This window comes from Sus scrofa, chromosome X, assembly GCF_054392235.1.
Source record: "Sus scrofa isolate SSC_HxYL_T2T_F1_AM1 chromosome X, Sscrofa_HxYL_maternal_Yorkshire_Landrace_v2.0, whole genome shotgun sequence".
Classification (NCBI taxonomy): Eukaryota; Metazoa; Chordata; class Mammalia; order Artiodactyla; family Suidae; genus Sus; species Sus scrofa.
In genome coordinates this window covers 33,192,331-33,210,025 of record NC_139401.1, presented here as the reverse complement: position 1 = coordinate 33,210,025, position 17,695 = coordinate 33,192,331, and the positions used below count along the sequence as shown (strand labels likewise).

General features: G+C 33.7%; 1 protein-coding gene across 3 annotated transcripts in view; it reads left to right on the top strand.

Moving 5' to 3' along the window:
• The window catches only part of DMD (dystrophin), a 2,611,869-nt gene that overhangs the window by 89,700 nt on the left and 2,504,474 nt on the right, over window positions 1-17,695 (top strand). The window lies entirely within an intron of this gene.

Sequence of the window (17,695 nt, the reverse complement as noted above, 5' to 3'; positions counted from 1 at the left end):
TTGAGAGCAACGTCAATGAGTAGCTCTTGGAAATTACCTAACAATTGTAGTCCAAACATTCTGTGATGTAAGTTTTATACCTTTTTTCAGAGTTTCACACAGGATTAATTTCAATTCAACTACTGTGATACTTTGCTTATTATCACAACTTTCCTTAGCTTCCTTCCCTTTTCTGTATTCACTTACCAGCTGTCATTTCCTGTACTTTCCAAATAAAGTACATACATGCAGATTCTTGTTACAAGTCTGCTCAAACTCAGATGGCACTTAATACTCATCTTCTGTCATCACCTGTTTCTATTGGGTTAGCATGAACTAAAATGTGTATTATGTACAGACATATATTCATCATAAGGACATTAAGTCTCTTATTTCCTACTTTTATTTCCTTTCTAAGTCACAGAAACCGTTTGTATATAATGGGTTATTTATTTAAAAGTCTTAGTTAGTTTCATGCACCAGAAACATTTTTCTGTTTGTCTTTTTAAGAGCCATTCCACTTGATGGATAGAAAAGTTTATGCTCAAAAAGTATAAGAAAAGAAGCAAGCATATTTAAAAGGACACACAGAATCTAGGAAGGATAGAAAACAGAAAGTGGATCTTAACTCTGAAGATTAATTTCAACATGAATTTAGACTTAGAGGAATTTAGAAATGTGGTTTCAGATATCTGGATTATACCAATCCTGAAGTACAGTTTTGATGTTGCTTTAGTCTAAATGGGTAGTGGCTGGATAAAATGCTTTAGTTATCAGGCATCATCCACGTAGATGTTTCTTCCCAGTGATAAGTGTTTGGTACTGTTAACCCACTTTTGTGAGCTGCAGGCCTATGTTTGTCTACGGTTTGAAATAAACTAAACAATTATAAATAAATACGAAGTTAAGGCAGAAAAAATTATACCATATAAATTCTTAAATTTTTATTTCACTGAGTATAAGAATAATATGAACATTTCTTTAAACAGTGTTTTATAGTGCTATTCACTTTATTTGAATGAAAATTTTTTCCAGACAAATGAGAGATAAAATATTGAGAGAGTCAGTGGGAGAAGACTGGTGGAATAAGCCCTTAAATAAGGAAGAGATTATTTTCTAGGATTTAACTGTTTGGTTTTGAAAAAATCAGGGGGTATTGGGCAATACAGGACTGAGGTGAAATCTATACTAAGTTCATCTGTCCTACATATCATATTGCTTCAATTGGACCCTGATTTTAGAGCTAATAAAATAAATAGACGTCTTTTGTGTCAAATTTAGATATGATTTAAAACTATCTCAGGGTTCTTAAATTTATAAACTGAGTAGGCAAATGGAAAATTTTTAAATGCATAAAGAAATACACATTTAATTTTTATAAAGCCTAAGAGCTATATTTTGCTTCTTTAAGTGGTAGATATTCCTATAAATAGTTATCTATTAAATACAATTTCAAATAAGATTTCAATTTCGTGATTGACCATTCTATCCATTTTCAATATAGTTCTCCATCCCTATCACACACATATACATGTAGGAGCATATTAAACAGTTTAGATACGGCATCTTGATGTATTTTCTTAGTTGGAACATGCAGAAGTTGGGAACATTTAATTTAAAATATTTTTCAAAAATTGTGTACAATTTTCCACTCTTGTAGTTGGCTACAACAGGGGATGGAGAGCTGTGGCCAGGATGGGCCAAATCCAGCCATTACCTGTTTTATAAATAAAGGTTTATTGGAACACAGTAATCAATGCCTCTTTTCAAATTGGCTGTGGCTGTCTTCATGTTACACTGACAGAGCTGAATAATTATGACTGTGACCATATGGCCTACAAAGCTAAAAATATTTATTATGTGGCCTTTCCCATAAAAGAAAATCTATCTGACCCCTGGGCTCAGAGAGACCTAGTGTAGAATGTTATTCACATAATTATTTGAGCAAAGAAATAATTGCCCACACATCTTAAAGCTTTGTGTCCTATGGAATACCATATAGAACACAATACTTGTATGTTTGCTCAACTCTGTTTTCCCATTTATTTTTTATTTTTTATTAGAGTGTATTTGATTTACAGTGTTGTGTCAATTTCTGCTTTACAGCACAGTGACCCAGTCATACGTGTATATATACTTTCTTTTCCTCATATTATCTTCCATCATGGTCTATCCCAAGAAATTGGAAATAGTTCCCTTGCTATGCAGTAGGACCTCAGAAACCATTTATTTAAAATAAGATTTGGCCAACCATAACTGCAAAGTTCTTATATTATTATTATTATTTTTTTGTCTTTTTGCCATTTCTTGGGCCGCTCCCATGGCATATGGAGGTTCCCAGGCTAGGGGTCTCATCAGAGCTGTAGCTGTCAGCCTACACCACAGCCACAGCAATGCGGGATCTGAGCTGCGTCTGCGACCTACACCACAGCTCACAGCAACGCCAGATCCTTAACTCACTGAGCAAGGGCAGGGATCAAACCTGCAACCTCATGGTTCCTAGTTGGATTGGTTAACCACTGTGCTACAATGGAAACTCCTCTTACATTATTTCGAACAACCAGGAGGAATATAATGCAGGGCCTGAACACAGAGAATCCCCTTGAGATTTCACTGCTTTTTCAACAGTAATGTGATAAAATAATTGCTGGTGGTAATTTCTTAGAGATGAACTCAGCAAAACTATCTTTTAAAAATCCACTTCACACATTACATTTCTTTGGTTCTCTTTGAGGTTTGCATTGTTATTCTTAGTGGGCTGAGCAAAAATTGCCCTTGTTGTACAAAGAAAAAATAGTAGTCTTTCTACAAGTATTTAAATTATTATTTTTATGTTAAACAAAAGTATAATGGTAGAAAACATGCCATATTTTGATATTCTATGTATTTCACTTTACATTTTATGTCAACTCTTATGCATATTTGAACATGAATTACACAGAAGCCAAAATTGAACTGATTTACTCTTATCTAATATTTGATTATGTCATTTTTAGAAATAACCTGATAAATTGGATTTGCCCTTGTGTTGGAAATGGAAATACCTTCTATTAAGAATTTTTAATATTCCCCTTACTGAAAAATTATATTATTGAATACAATAAATTTAGATTATTAAAAAGAAAAAGAAAACCAGAACATTTTGGATTCTGAGACACATACATCTTTTATTTACATGAAATATTTATTTTATAATGCTTTTTACTCATATTAAAGTATAAATATCTTTTGAGGTCACAAAACATTCTCCTTAAATATTTAATAATGTTGTTTCCTAGTGCTTATTATACATTGAACACTTTGCTATGTGTTTGTACACTATGCTTTGTGTTTTATACATACTGAGTTATTTAATCCTTGAAGCCTATGCATTAAATTGTAGTGTTTCTATTTCATGGACTACTAAAGCTGAGAAATTAAGTGTACAAGGTACTAAGTGGCACAGATGAGTATCTGATATAAATCAGGCTCTCATTTACAGTGTTGTACTAATATTCCACTGAATGCATATATCATAATTGACTTCATGAATATCCTAATATCGGACAATTTAGTTTAAAATTTTCCATAATATAAATATCAGCATGGTAAAATTTTGTTATCTTGGAACTCATGTTTCAGGTAAATGTCTATATCTGGAGTTCATAGAAAATACATATTTTTGAGACTTGACAAATACTATTAAATTTTACTCCAAGAGCTGTTTAATAGTTTCTATATATTCTTTATTCATCTTACATCTAGCATTAGTTACTGTGATTCTTTTATATCTTAGCAAGTTTGATAGGTAAAAAAAAAAGCATCTAATTGCATATTCTTTGATAACTGTTGAGAGTGAGCATACTTCATATTATCATTAATAGTTTTTAAAATTCTCAATGTTAAGATTTTTTTTTTTTGCTTTTTAGAAAGGTTCATATGGCAGCAGAACCAGGGAGGGGGGTAGATTATAATGGTCCAGTGTGTATGTTCAAAATATTAGGAAGTATATCAGTATTTTTTGGAGAAACAGAACCAACTATATATACGTGTGTGTGTATCACTGCTTCACACTTGGAAATCTTATTCCTTTGTTTCATGCTTGCTTATTTCATTCCTTCATTTCCATGAAAACTTTATACTTTGTGTCTACTATAGACAAGAAGTGGTCCAGATTTTGGGGATACAGCAGTAAACAGTAACACCAACGAAAAAAACACACAGGTTTTTACGAAGTTTACATGCATATAGGATAAGGCAGACATCCTAAATAATAGAGATGGTATCGCAAGTATTTATAAGTACTATAGGAAAATAGAGCAGGAAGGGTGGGTAAGGAGTCTCAGGGATAATTAGGGCAATACAAATTTTATAAAATACTTATTTCAGGAATGGTTTATTAAGATACTGACTTTTGAACATGTACATGAACATGATGAAGAAGGGAGTCTGCATGACTAAGAGAGCTGAGGAAAGAGTTCTCTGTATAGAGGACAGTAAGGGAAATGACCTTAGGGCATAAACAGGCTTAATAGGTTCAAGGAACAACAAAGAAGGTCCATATGCTTGTAGAAGAGTGAGGCAAGGGAAAAGGAGAAGAGATGAGACCAAGAAGTAATAGGAGACCTGATTGTTTAGGAGTTTGTGTGGACATTGCAAAGATTTTGGCTTTTATTCTTATTGAATGGGTAAATCATTGCAGAGTTTTGAGTTAAAGAGTGACATAATCAGCCTTACATTTTTTGAGAATAACCCTGGATATAGTTTTGAGAAGAGATAAAAAGGGGCAAGGGATGAATTGGGAAGGCCAAATAGTTGGGCGTTTTACAAATTAGACAATCACTGATGCTTAGAAGAAAGTGTTAATAATGGAGCTCAGGAGACTTTAAGAGTTCAAATATACTTTTCTAGCATGCATGTAGTTAAGAGGCAGCTGAATGTAGCTTTTCATATAGAATAGAGTGTTGGCTTGAAAACATTAGTTTGGCATTTGGTAGGTTTTTTTCTTGCTGATTTTTGAGGTTCATAAATAGGCATATTTTAATTGTTTAGGATGCTGAAGGTCTCAAACTGAACAAATTGTCATGACAAATTGAGTCCTAATAAACATTTGGATTTTCAGAACATCTGTAACCTTTGAGGTTAAACAGTTACCTGGAGAATGTACAAGAAGTTATAGTTGACTGGTATTTGCCAAATGGTTCGACAACGAATTTCTGGCTCTTCATAGAATAAAGTTACTCTAATTAAATGAGTGAACTGATAGTTCCCATTCTTATTTGACCTCTTGAGCAGGACCCAATGAAGATCAAAGAGCTCTTAACCATTACACTTAGAATGGATAGATAATGCGGTCCTACTGTAAGCACAGGGAATTGTATTCACTCTCCTGGGATAAACCACAATGGAAATGAATCTTTTAAAAAAGAATGTATATATGTTATATATGTGTATAACTATGTCACTTTTCTGTATCAGAAATCAAAAATATTTTAAAGGATTTTATTTTAACAATAGAGCTCTTAAAAACAGGAAAGCAGTTGATGCAATTAAGACCTCTCGCTTTCATTTTGCCTCTACCTCTTCTATTGAACAAATATACTATTGACCTCTCAAGCAGGCCTGTCCCACACTGTCCTCTATAATTTCTTTGTTTCTTGGCTTTACTGAGATACACATGACATATATAGCACTGTGTTTTGTGTAAGTTTTAGGTATAGAGTATATTGATTTGATGCATTTACATATTACAAAGGGTATCCCAGTTATATCCTTTCTTTCTGAAAATCTTCCCTGTCCTGCATCACAGTCAATCCCTATGAATCCTTTGTGTTGCGCATGTTTTATTTGCTTTCTTAAAACATTTTCCATTAATATACCAAAAACAGTTTACCCTTGATCAACGTGGGGGTTATGGCCAGAGACACTTTGTACTGTTGAGAATCTTCTTATAACTTATGGTCAGCCTTTTGTATACACAGTTGAGTTCTTCCATATCTGTGATTCCACATTTGTACATTCAACCATAGACCATGTAATACTCTTGTATTTACTATTGAAAAAAATCCATGTATAAGCAAACCCACGTAATTCAAAGCCATGTTCAAAAGTCAGCTGTAATTACTAGGTGCCATATGTGGAAGATAGCTAGAGAGTAGTCATGTTTCCCTCCCTTTTGGCATTTTTGAAGTGTGTTAGTGATAATGTGCAAGGAAATATACCTTCAAAATAAAGCGATAAATACAATGATGCATGTATGTGGAGGCTTCTAAAGTAAAATCAAGGCCAGATACCTAGCCACATGAGAAGGAATGGGATAGAATGAGATTGTTGCTGGGAGAATTACAATCTAGTTAGAAGGGATAAAGGGGAGGTAGACCTATCATGTTTGAAATGATTATGGCATAAATGCTTTGGACAGTCCAGTAGCACCTAGGAATGCTTTTGAGGAAAATGCTTTTAAATTCATAAAATAAAATGCAAAGGCTTGTAAAAGAAAGTATATAGTAATACAGTTAGTAGAATAATAAAATAAATTTTTAATATATACATATCTTTAAATATTATAGAACTAGATCTAGCCACCTGTAAATTTAATAACTCTCATGACTTTGAGGTAGTTCATAATACGTATTACATTTATTGTCTCTATACTGATAAAATTGCAGGCAATGCTATTATATAAGTATGTTGTCTACATTTGTGAAGGAAATGATAGAAGTTAATGTAAAGATGTAAATTTTATGTTCATCCAAGTTTACAGATCCTGCTCCCTCCAAATTTGCCTAGAGTTTATACAATAGATTTAAGGTGGACTGTGGGTGAGCAGAGTGAAAATGATATATAGTTAGTCCTACAGAGTAATGATAACGGGCCACAGGTTTTCCAGCCACTCTAGCATAGCATATTCTTTCTTGCCACTGAGTTCATTTTTATTTTACTTGTCCTACAGGATTTAAGATTTACATCACAGTGTAATCTATTTTTTTTTCTAAAATTTTAAGCCTTGCTTGTCAACGTGATAGTAACATATAGAGCCTGCTTCTTCTCAAAGTGTTAGCCTTGGCATCACCAAGTAGTTTATCAGATGTGCAGAATCTCAGGCCTTTTCCCAAATTCATTGAATCAGAATATGAAATTTGATTGCCACATGATTTTTATGAATATTATGAATTTAGAGCACTGGTTCAGACCAGGAATTCTCAATTAGAGTCCATTTGCTTTCTCACAAGACTTGTGGAAAATTTAGTCATATAAACTTTTAATACATACTTAGTTTGATAATAAAGCCAAATTCATAATTAGGGAAGTGAAAACTTCACTCTCAAGATTTAGAAATAAAGGATGAACAAATCACATTGACAATCCCAAAGTGATCTTTAAAGCTATGAATGAATGAATGATTTTTCCTGGTTATTGCATCACTTTAAGCGCATAGATTTATCATAAATAGCCTGTTGTTTGAATGAATATTTTAAAACCGTACATCTATCACCTAGCATGAAATGTTGCTGCAAACGTGTATATTCCACCTACATTGGGATAACAGATTGTAAATTAAAAGCGTGTTTTTCTCATTTCTTTGTGGTTGTCAGGCCTGTCATTCACATAAACTTTTAATCATTCAACAAAATGAGTGGCTGGAGAAGGTACGCACATGTCATCATGGTGTTCAATCCTGGTAGTGACTTGGGATTCTTTTGAAATGTTTTATTAGATGACTGAGTTATAGGGAAATAAAGAATAACTATGGAATTGTGGCTTTTAAATTTGGCTGAATATTTCTAATATTATATTTTATAAATTATGTGATTTATGATTTCTAAATTATATGGCAAAATATTCTGAAGTAAGTTGTTGACAAAATACTGCCATTTAAAAATAACTAGGAGGAGTTCCCATTGTGGCTCAGTGGGTTATGAACTGCCAGTTCTGATCCCTGGCTTTGCTCAGTGGGTTAAGAATCCAGGGTTGCTGTGAACTGTGGTATAGGTCACAGACACAGCTTGGATCCTGCATGGCTGTGGTGTAGGCTGGCAGCTGCAGCTCCAATTTGACCCGTAGCCCTGGGAAATTCCATATGATGCAGATGCAGCCCTCAAAAGGGGAAAAAAGTCACTAGGGCTGAATTAGAGGGTGGTTTTGAGAAAGGAAAAAGAAGAATTGGAATGATGAAATGAATCATGAGAAGTAGAGTCTGTTATCATAAGTAACTCTCCTGTGAAAGAAAAAAATCTTTAGTTTGTTATCCATTTATGGCATTCATTTAGCAATGATTTTTCAATAAATGGATTGGATAAAATTTGAGAATAATGTTTAGAAATGATAAGTTCAGTGCTCTTCCTGTATCTACAAGTTGAAGTGGAAAATTACAAGATATAGAATATCTTGTGCTATCACCATTATCTAGGTTATAGCCCATTGGTGTTTACTGGCAGATAAAAGGTTATTAAGTTTCTTTGTCATTTATCATGCTTAACATATATCAGGCAATGTGCAAAATATTTGACATATAATCTCATTTACTCCATACTGTAACTCTATTAACTCATTTTACTGACGACCTAGCATTCAAAGATGATAAGAACTTGTCCAAGGTCATATAACCAAGTAATATGTCATTTAAATATTTAATTTGACCTATCAAGGCCAATATTAAGTTAATATTTTCTACCTTTTACTGATTCTTTCTGGATTTTACTGTTTAATTTTTTTTTATAATTCAAGGATTCATTATTATCAAGGAATAAAGAGCAGAGGTTCAAAGATATATTAGGATTCAGCCTAATATACTTAGAGTATTATATTGTACTTATAGTAGAGTGACTCCCCTTGTCAAATGTGGCTTTCTTAATGTCCGAGTTGTATAGAACAGCTATTTTAAAGATAAAGGTCTCTTGATATTTATTCCCTAAGACTTTTATTGAATTTGAAATTTTCTCTTGTTTAAAAGTATTCAGATCAGATACTATCTGAAAAACCTTCAGATAGTTTCAATTATTTAATATTTCTATGGTTAAGAAAAATTTCAAAAAATAAAGTGGGAAAATATAAGTAAGAAGTATATTCTTAGGAATATAAATGTACCAAAAAAACAACTGCATTCAGCTCTTCTGTTAAGAAAAATCAAATCATAGGAATAGTAAAAAATCTGTACATTTCACTTTGAGCTTCTAAAAACATATATATGAAAAGCTTGTGGTTGTATTATATTAAAATATTTTTGTTAATACCTGATTTAAAATCCAAAAAATTAGTTGCCACAGCCACTACACTGCAGCTTGCAGCAACACTTGATCCTTAACCCACTGATCAGGGCCAGGGATTGAACCTGCATCCTCATGGATACTAGTCAGGTTCTTAATTCCCTGAGCCACAACAGAAACTTCCTCTTTTCCTACTTTTACAATACATTTCACCTACTTGTCTTAGAAAGGGTTAAAGTTTGATAGATTTATGATTGGGCAAAGTAGCTATCACTTTCTAACGCATTTGGACACAAACAAATGGAACTAACTTTGCTAAAAAGCTGTCTTAGAGCATCATCTCAGAACATTATTTGAATAGCGTAATTGAAGATATTCCGTGTTTAGAAGATACTCCATTTTTGAATACTTAAGTACTTTACAAAGATAGGGACATCGTATTTTTTTAGATAAAGAAATCAGAGAACAAAAAGAGATTAAGATAATACAATCAACTATGCTCAAAAATCAAATTAAATGTATATCTCCTGATAGTAAATACGTATTGAAAAATGGGTGCTTCTAAAATAGTTACCACAACCGTCAAGTCATTTCTAGGGTAATAGTAATAATATCAAAAACATTACTCATACAGAATAAATGTCTTTGTAAAAAGAAGTTTTATGTAACAAAGATACTAGCCCATGAGCTGATGTTGGTCAACAGAACCTTGATTTTGAGTAAGTATAATGGTATTCACTGGGTTTTTTGAACAACTTTATTGAATTTATATGCCTTAAAATTCATTCATGTTTACAATTCAATGACTTTTAGTAAATTTACTAAGTTACACAACCATTACTACAGTACAGTTTTAGAACTCTTCAGGATCCCACATGCCCATTTATAGTTGCTCCCTGTTTTCACCTCCAACCCTAGGTATCTGCTGATTTACTTTATAATTCTACAGGTTAGCCATTTTTCAAACATGTCATGTAAATGGAATAATAAAAGAAATGGTCTTTGTGACAATTTTTTCAGTTAGCTTGAAGTTTTCAGTTTTCATCATGTTTAGTGTGTACTTCATTCTCTTTATGCTGGATACTATTTCATCATTTGGAAACAACCTCAGTATGCTTATACATTCACAAGTTCATGGATGCTTAGGTTGTTTCAAGTTCTTGGCTATTGTGAAGAATGCTTCAATTACTGGTATTTAGATAGATATGACAGTGGTGGTGACTATTGGCAGAAGCTGAGAGCGGTTGAGACATGACTGAATGTAGAGAGGAAGGAAGCACTATGATAGACATTAAGAAATGTGAGGAGTTCCTGCTGTGGCTTAGTGGGTTAAAGACCTGACATTGCCTTCCTGAGGATAAAGGTTCCATCCCTGGCTTTGCTCAGTGGGTTACAGATCCAGCATTGCTGCAAGCTGCAGCGAAGTTGCAGATGTGGCTTGGATCTGGTGTTGCTATGGCTATGGCATAGGCCTGCAGCTCCAGCTCTTATTCTACCCCTGTCCAGGGAACTTCCATCTGCCACATGTACAGCCTGAAAAAAAAGGTGAAAATTGAGGAAAGGATAATGTAAATAGAAAATAAAATCCGTTCAGTTAATAGTAGTTAGAAAAGCTTTTCTTTTCTCTTGGTAAGTACAAATCAGTACTTTTTTTTCAACACATAGTAATTAGACACCTAGTGTATGCCAGGTATCAAGCTAAGTAATTATGGTGGAATATAGGGTAGAGAGAAATTATCAAACTAGGAAAAAATCTGAATGAATTATATAGGAACAATAATATATTTTTTAAAGGGAAACATTACTGACAAGTTAAAAAATTAATGTGAGCAAATAATTCATATCCTACATGCAAGATATAAGCTTCTGATAGGTATTTTACATTTTCTGAAAGGGTAGAAAAGCTATTTGGGATTTGAGTAAGTAGCTACTTGACATCCTCTAGGGAGGCACTTTTACAGGAATGGTTCATGTAGATCCTGTAACATAGTTGTCAATTCTGTTATTTACAATAAAGCAATCCCACAGTGTGCTCTAATGCTTACTTAATCAAATTATCAGGAAGCTTGTGTTACCTTGTAGGTTTTAAATATAGCTTTTTGTTCATAATATGAAAAAAGTCAAATGACTGCCCCAATAATAGAAAGTGATAATGTACTTTATTGATAATTTGATTTTCAGATGATTTATTAAGCTCTTCTAGTTACTTTGTAGCTAAGCAACAGGATCTTCGGAAAGACACCTGATTTACCCAAGAGAGAGAAATATGAATGCTGCTGTGATAATTACTGTGTTATGAAATTGTATAATTCACTTTCTAGAATGGTCTCCCAAAAATGTATCTCATGGAACACTAGGTCCATTAAATGTCCGTGAAGAAATGAAATTCCTTAGTTAAGTATGTTGAGACTATGTTGTATATCCCCTCTTTTGGAAGTTCCCAGTTTATATTACAGATTCTGAGAAATATTATTGGGATGAGGCATGTTAAAGTGGTTATATTTCAGTAATTCCCAAGTTCATTTTAAACAGAGTTCTATTTTTAGATATACCAATAAATATCCTATTAGTAATCTGTGGAATACCCATGTACCATTTAATGCTGGCCTAGTTAATGAGGTATTAGTAAACTATAATACAGCATAAATGTTATTCCTGTGTCTGTTACTGGACCTTTGGAGGTGGAGGTTCCGAGAGGAGAAATGGAATGAGCCGTATCTTTTCTGCTTATTGGTAAACAAGGATGAAGAAGCCAGGGCAGGTGGATCTCCTATGTAACCAGTTGTGAGTATTTGGGATATATTCAGTTTCGTAGCTTTATAGTCACCCATTTGGGAAAAGAACTCTCTGTCTACCAAAATATTAAATTTTAGTGCTAGGATTATGCTCCATGATTTTAAATTCTGACTACCCAGTCTTTTATTTGTGAGACTTTGAGTAACTTATTTGTTCATAAAATTCGTTGTTTACTTATCTATAATATGAGCATATTAAGGATGTGAACCTCCTAGAGCTCTTGTATGAATCCAATGAGGTAATGATTTGATAAGAATGCCTGGCACATACTGAACACTGAAATATTTATAGATATCACTGTCATTATGTACTCAGAAATATTGCCAGATATACTGTTAATAAGAAAAATTAGTTATGTCACCTGTTGTAGTCATTGGAGTCATATAAGACCTGTCCTGCTTTTCAAACATATGAAAACAAACAAAAACTAATAAATTCATTAGCATGGCACATATAACTCTTTCCCTATGTAAACTAAATCAGTTTTTCTTAGCTCCTGTCACACTCTATACATTTTTTTTTCTGTCTTCCTGCCTAGTGGTGAGTCCTTTCTGTACTGGGAACATTCCTTCAGAATCTTTGAAATAAAATGTAACATGATACCTGGTACATAAAATGTGTTTACCATATATCCTTGATGAATAAAGTAGAGGGGAGATAATATGTGCTACTCTGTTGTTTTTCTTTTGTTTTTCAACTTGTATTCTTCTAAAGAATTGCCTCAAAACACCACTTCTTTGGGCCAGTTTTTTTGTTAGAAAGAAGTAGTGTATATTACTCTGAAGTAAGTATAGCTATAATACATAGAATGCCACCTCTAAGCTGGAATCTCATCAAAGTGAGATAATTTAGGAAGAGATGATGGCAAAATTTCTACTAATACAAACTGAGAAGCTAATGAGCCAGAGTGGCTTTTTTGCTGTTTTCTTGAACTGTAAAATTAAAGGCCATGTACTGTACCACCTGCGATATTAATGTTCATAGTGATTTTCCAGGATATAAGCTATCCATAATTTTTCTTGTATATAATAATAGCAATAATAGTGATAATAGTGATACTAACAATTAGGATTTATCATAGCTAAGTCAGAATACCCAGTGGGCTACCTGAAAACAAACAGTAATCCTGTAAAAGATACAGGTACATTGAGTAATAAGCCTTTACTTTGAGAACTAAGTAACTCAACAAATCAATTAGTGTTCTTTTAAAGAGACAAGATTTATGCTAGAGGACTCAAATAATAATAATAGATTATGAAGAGTTTTTCCCATAGACCAAAAACTTGCCAAGTGCTTTACATATATTGCCTTAATCAATGCCTAATACTATAAAAGGCAAATATTAAGCCATTTTTCAGATTAGGTAATTGAAGTTTACTAAAGTAACTCCTCCCAAATTTTCTGAATAGTACGTGGCAAAAGTAGAATCTGAACCCATATGTATCTGCCTAAATGAATACCAATGATAGACTCTACTGTATTTCAGTTACTATTAAAACAGGCAAATACTGAGTGAAATAAGTCAGAAAGACAAAGACAAATACCATATGATATCACTTATAACTGGAATCTAATATACAGCACAAATGAACATCTCCACAGAAAAGAAAATCATGAACTTGGAAAATAGACTTGTGGCTGCCCGGGGGGGAAGGAGGGAGTGGGAGGGATCAGGAGCTTGGGGTTAAGGGATACAAACCATTGCTCTTGGAATGGATTTACAATGAGATCCTGCTAAGTAGCATTGAGAACTGTGTCTAGATACTAATATTGCAACAGAACAAAGGGTGGAAAAAATGTATACCAAGTGTAACTTGGTCCCCATGCTATACAGCGGGAAAATAAATTTAAAATTAAAAAAAACACACACACACATAAGAGTCTGGATAAGACAGGATACAGAAGGCATAGGGTCTCCACCTGGCGTCGTAACTTAATATTGTTGTAACCTTAGAATAGTAGCTTAGGTATTCTGAGCTTCAGTTTCAATACCTAAAAATTGGAGCTGATATAACCCATCTTACATATGAAATGGGGTTGCTAGAAAATAATTTAATAATTCTGTGTTTATAAACATTCATTTTATATTATGAAGCAGCATCAAAATGAGTATTTATTTTCATTTTTAATGATTTTTTTCCATTATAGTTGGTTAACAGCGTTCTGTCAATTTTCTACTGCACTGACCCAATCTTTCTCTCTCTCACACACACACACACACACACACACATACATACATATCTATGCACATTCTTTTTCTCACATTATCTTCCATCATGTTCCATCACAAGTGACTAGATAGAGTCCCCTGTGCTATACAGCAGGATCTCATTGCTTATCCACTCCAAAAGCAATACTTGGCATCTCTTAACCCCAAGCTCCCAGTCCATCCCACTCCCCCAACCTTGGCAAACACAATCTGTTCTCCAAGTCCATGTGTTTCTTTTCTGTAGAAAGGTTCATTTTTGCTGTATGTTAGATTCCAGATATGTGATATCATAAGGTATTTGTCTTTCTCTTTCTGGCTTACTTCACTTTAGTATGAAAGTCTCTACTTTCCATCCCTGTTGCTGCAAATGACATTATAAAACATCTTTTACTGCTATACTCTCTGCCAAATGAAGAGCATTTCAAGAAAGTATAATACTAGTAGAAATAAATGGCTCGTACTCACTGAGCAATTACTATGTTCCTGGCAATGTTGAAATCATCTCAACAGCCCATGAAGGATGATTAATAGATGAAAAGAGTGAGACACTAGAGAGAAAGTAACAAACATAAAGTACTAATGATATGATATTACCCCAAGTAATATGTTCCTGTACTTAACCAAGGTATTCTAGTACCTATCTACATAAGTAGGCTGTGGATTGGGTTGGAACAATGTTTATAATTAAGGGACTTGGCATAAGGCGTATGGTGTAGATTCTTCAGTTCTTAATCTCCATGGATGGCAGAAGTTTCTTGGGCAAGATAGTGTTTTTATTATTTACACCTACACCACAACTCACAGCAACAGCAGATCCTTAACCCACTGAGCGAGGCCAGAGATCGAACCAACATTCTCATGGATTCTAGTTGGGTTCATTAACCACTAAGCCACAAAGAGAACTCCTTCAACGGATAACTTTTAAAGTGACTACATGTGAAGAAAAAAATATTATCCTGCCAAAGAAACTTTTGTCATCCATGGAGATCAAGAACTGAAGAATCTACACCATACACCTTGTCAAGTCCCTCCTATATATACTGAACCTCCATACTGTTTTCCATAGTGGCTGGACCAGTTTACATTCCTACCAACAATGTAGGAGGGTTCACTTTTCTCCACACTCTCTCCAGAATTTACTATTTGTAAACTTTTTGATGATAGCCATTGTAACTGGTGTGAGGTGATAGCTCATTGTGATTTTGATTTGTATTTCCCTGATGATTAGCAATATTTAACATATTTTCATGTTCTTGTTGACCATCTACATGTCCTCTTTGGAAAAAGATAAATTTAGATTTATAGAAAACTTTAATAAATAAAACAGAGTTCCTATGCACCACATTCATTTTACCATGTTAACATCTCACATTAGTATGATATATTTGTCACAAATAATGACCCGAGATTCATACATTGTTTTTTTTTTTCTTTTCTGTTTGTAGGGCTCTTTTTTTTCACCTGCAGCATATGAAAGTTCCCTGGCTAGGGGTTTAATCAGAGCTGTAGCTGCTGGCCTATACCACAGCCACAGCCCCACCAGATCCAAGCCGCATCTGCAACCTACACCACAGCTCGTGGCAACACTGGATCCTTAACCCACTAAGTGAGGCCAGGGATCAAAAATGCATCTTCATGGACACTGTATTGGGTACTTAACCTGCTTAGCCACAAAGGGAACTCCTGATACATTATTCTTAAATAAAACTAACAGTTTATTTATATTTACTTAGTTTTCCTTGACTGTCCTTTTTATGTTCCAGGATTCCATACAAGATATTACATTATATTTAGTTGTCATATCTCCTTAGATTCCTCTTGATCACGGCATTTTCTCAGACTTACCTTATTTTTTAATATCTTGACAGTTTTGAGGAGAACTGGTCAGGTATTTTTTGAATATTCCTCAATTAGAATTAGTCTGATATTTTTTTCTCAAAATTTGACTGGGGTTATGGGTTTGGGGGGATGTATTTCACAGAGATAATGTATCATTCTCATCACATGATATCAAGGGTGCCTGCTATCAATATATTTTATCATTGTGTAGTTGCCCTTGACCACCTTGCTGAAGTACTGCTTATCAGGTTTCTCCATTGTAAATTTACTTTCTCCCTTTCCATACTGTCCTCTTTGGAAGAGAATAACTTTTAGTAGCCCATACTTCATAAGTGAAGAACTATGTTCTATCTCCTTGAAGATATGGTATTTATGTAAATTATTTAGAATTCTTCTGAGTGGGATATTTGTCTACTCTCCCTCACATATTAAATTGTGTTACTGATATATTGGATTATAAATATAAATATTTAAAATATATCTTTTTAATTTTATTGCCCCAAATATTCAACCTTTGGCTAATGGCAGCCTTTGTAGTTGGCTGAATTCTGTGCTTTTGCCTTTATGAAATTATTCTTTGTGTTTCCATCAAAATATACTTACCTCTTGCAATCATGGATGTTAGGATTTAAAATGGAAACTTTGGCAAGGAATTAGCTCCTTATAAGCTCTTATTGCTGAGAACATAATATACTGTCAACTGATAATTGTATAAATAGAGAATAGGAAGGACCTCAGTTAATTTTAATGAAAACCGTTTGTTCAGAAATACTCATCACTTACTAGCTAGCTCGTGAAAAGAAGGGGATGTCTTAGTTTAAAAAACTGAAAGCAGAATTCAGTCAAGGCTTGATAAAATGCTTTAAGTGATATCATTAAATTATTTCTATATGTTCATCTTTCAACACATTTATTTTCTTTGTACATTGTCATTTTACTTCCTGCCTCTAATTATTTTCTGTAACTCTGTAACACATTGTATTCTCTCTTGTACTATAGCCATATTTATACTAATATTATTAAATGACTAAATAGCTCTCTGAGGACGTATTTTCTATCTCTGATTTACTGGTGCATCTTCTTTGAAATGGCAAAAATTACTTTCAACGTGTGTGTATTTTCCATTTGTTTGAATTCTAAAAGATCTAACGTAACTCTCGAAAAATTTCTATACGACCATTATTTACATTATCCATTCATCTACAAATCAGCATATCCAGGGTAGTGAAGTACCTAGTTCAGAATGGGTCATTTGGATATTCCTGTAGTTGAATATGCCTGAGCCCTACTGTTTGATACAAAAATGACAACTGATTCCAAACCAGAAGCTAATGCAAATTTTTGGAAGGTCTAATGGCTCATTTTGTTGTTGTATCCGTGTTGTTCTCTAAGATAAATTTTCTGAATAAAATTTTTTGAACCATTCTTTTGGCCAAGCTAGTGTTATGCAGAAGTTCCAGGGCCAGGGATTGAACCCACACCACAGCTGCAGCCCAAGCCACAGCTGAAACAACACCAGATCCTTAACCCACTTTGCTGCTAAAGGGACTTCATAACCCTTTTGTATAGAAGAATAGTTAATTTACAATGTCGTGTTGGCTTCAAATATATGGCAAAGTGATTCAATTCTATATAATATATTCTTTGACAGACTCCTCATTATAGAACAAGACATTGAATGTAATTC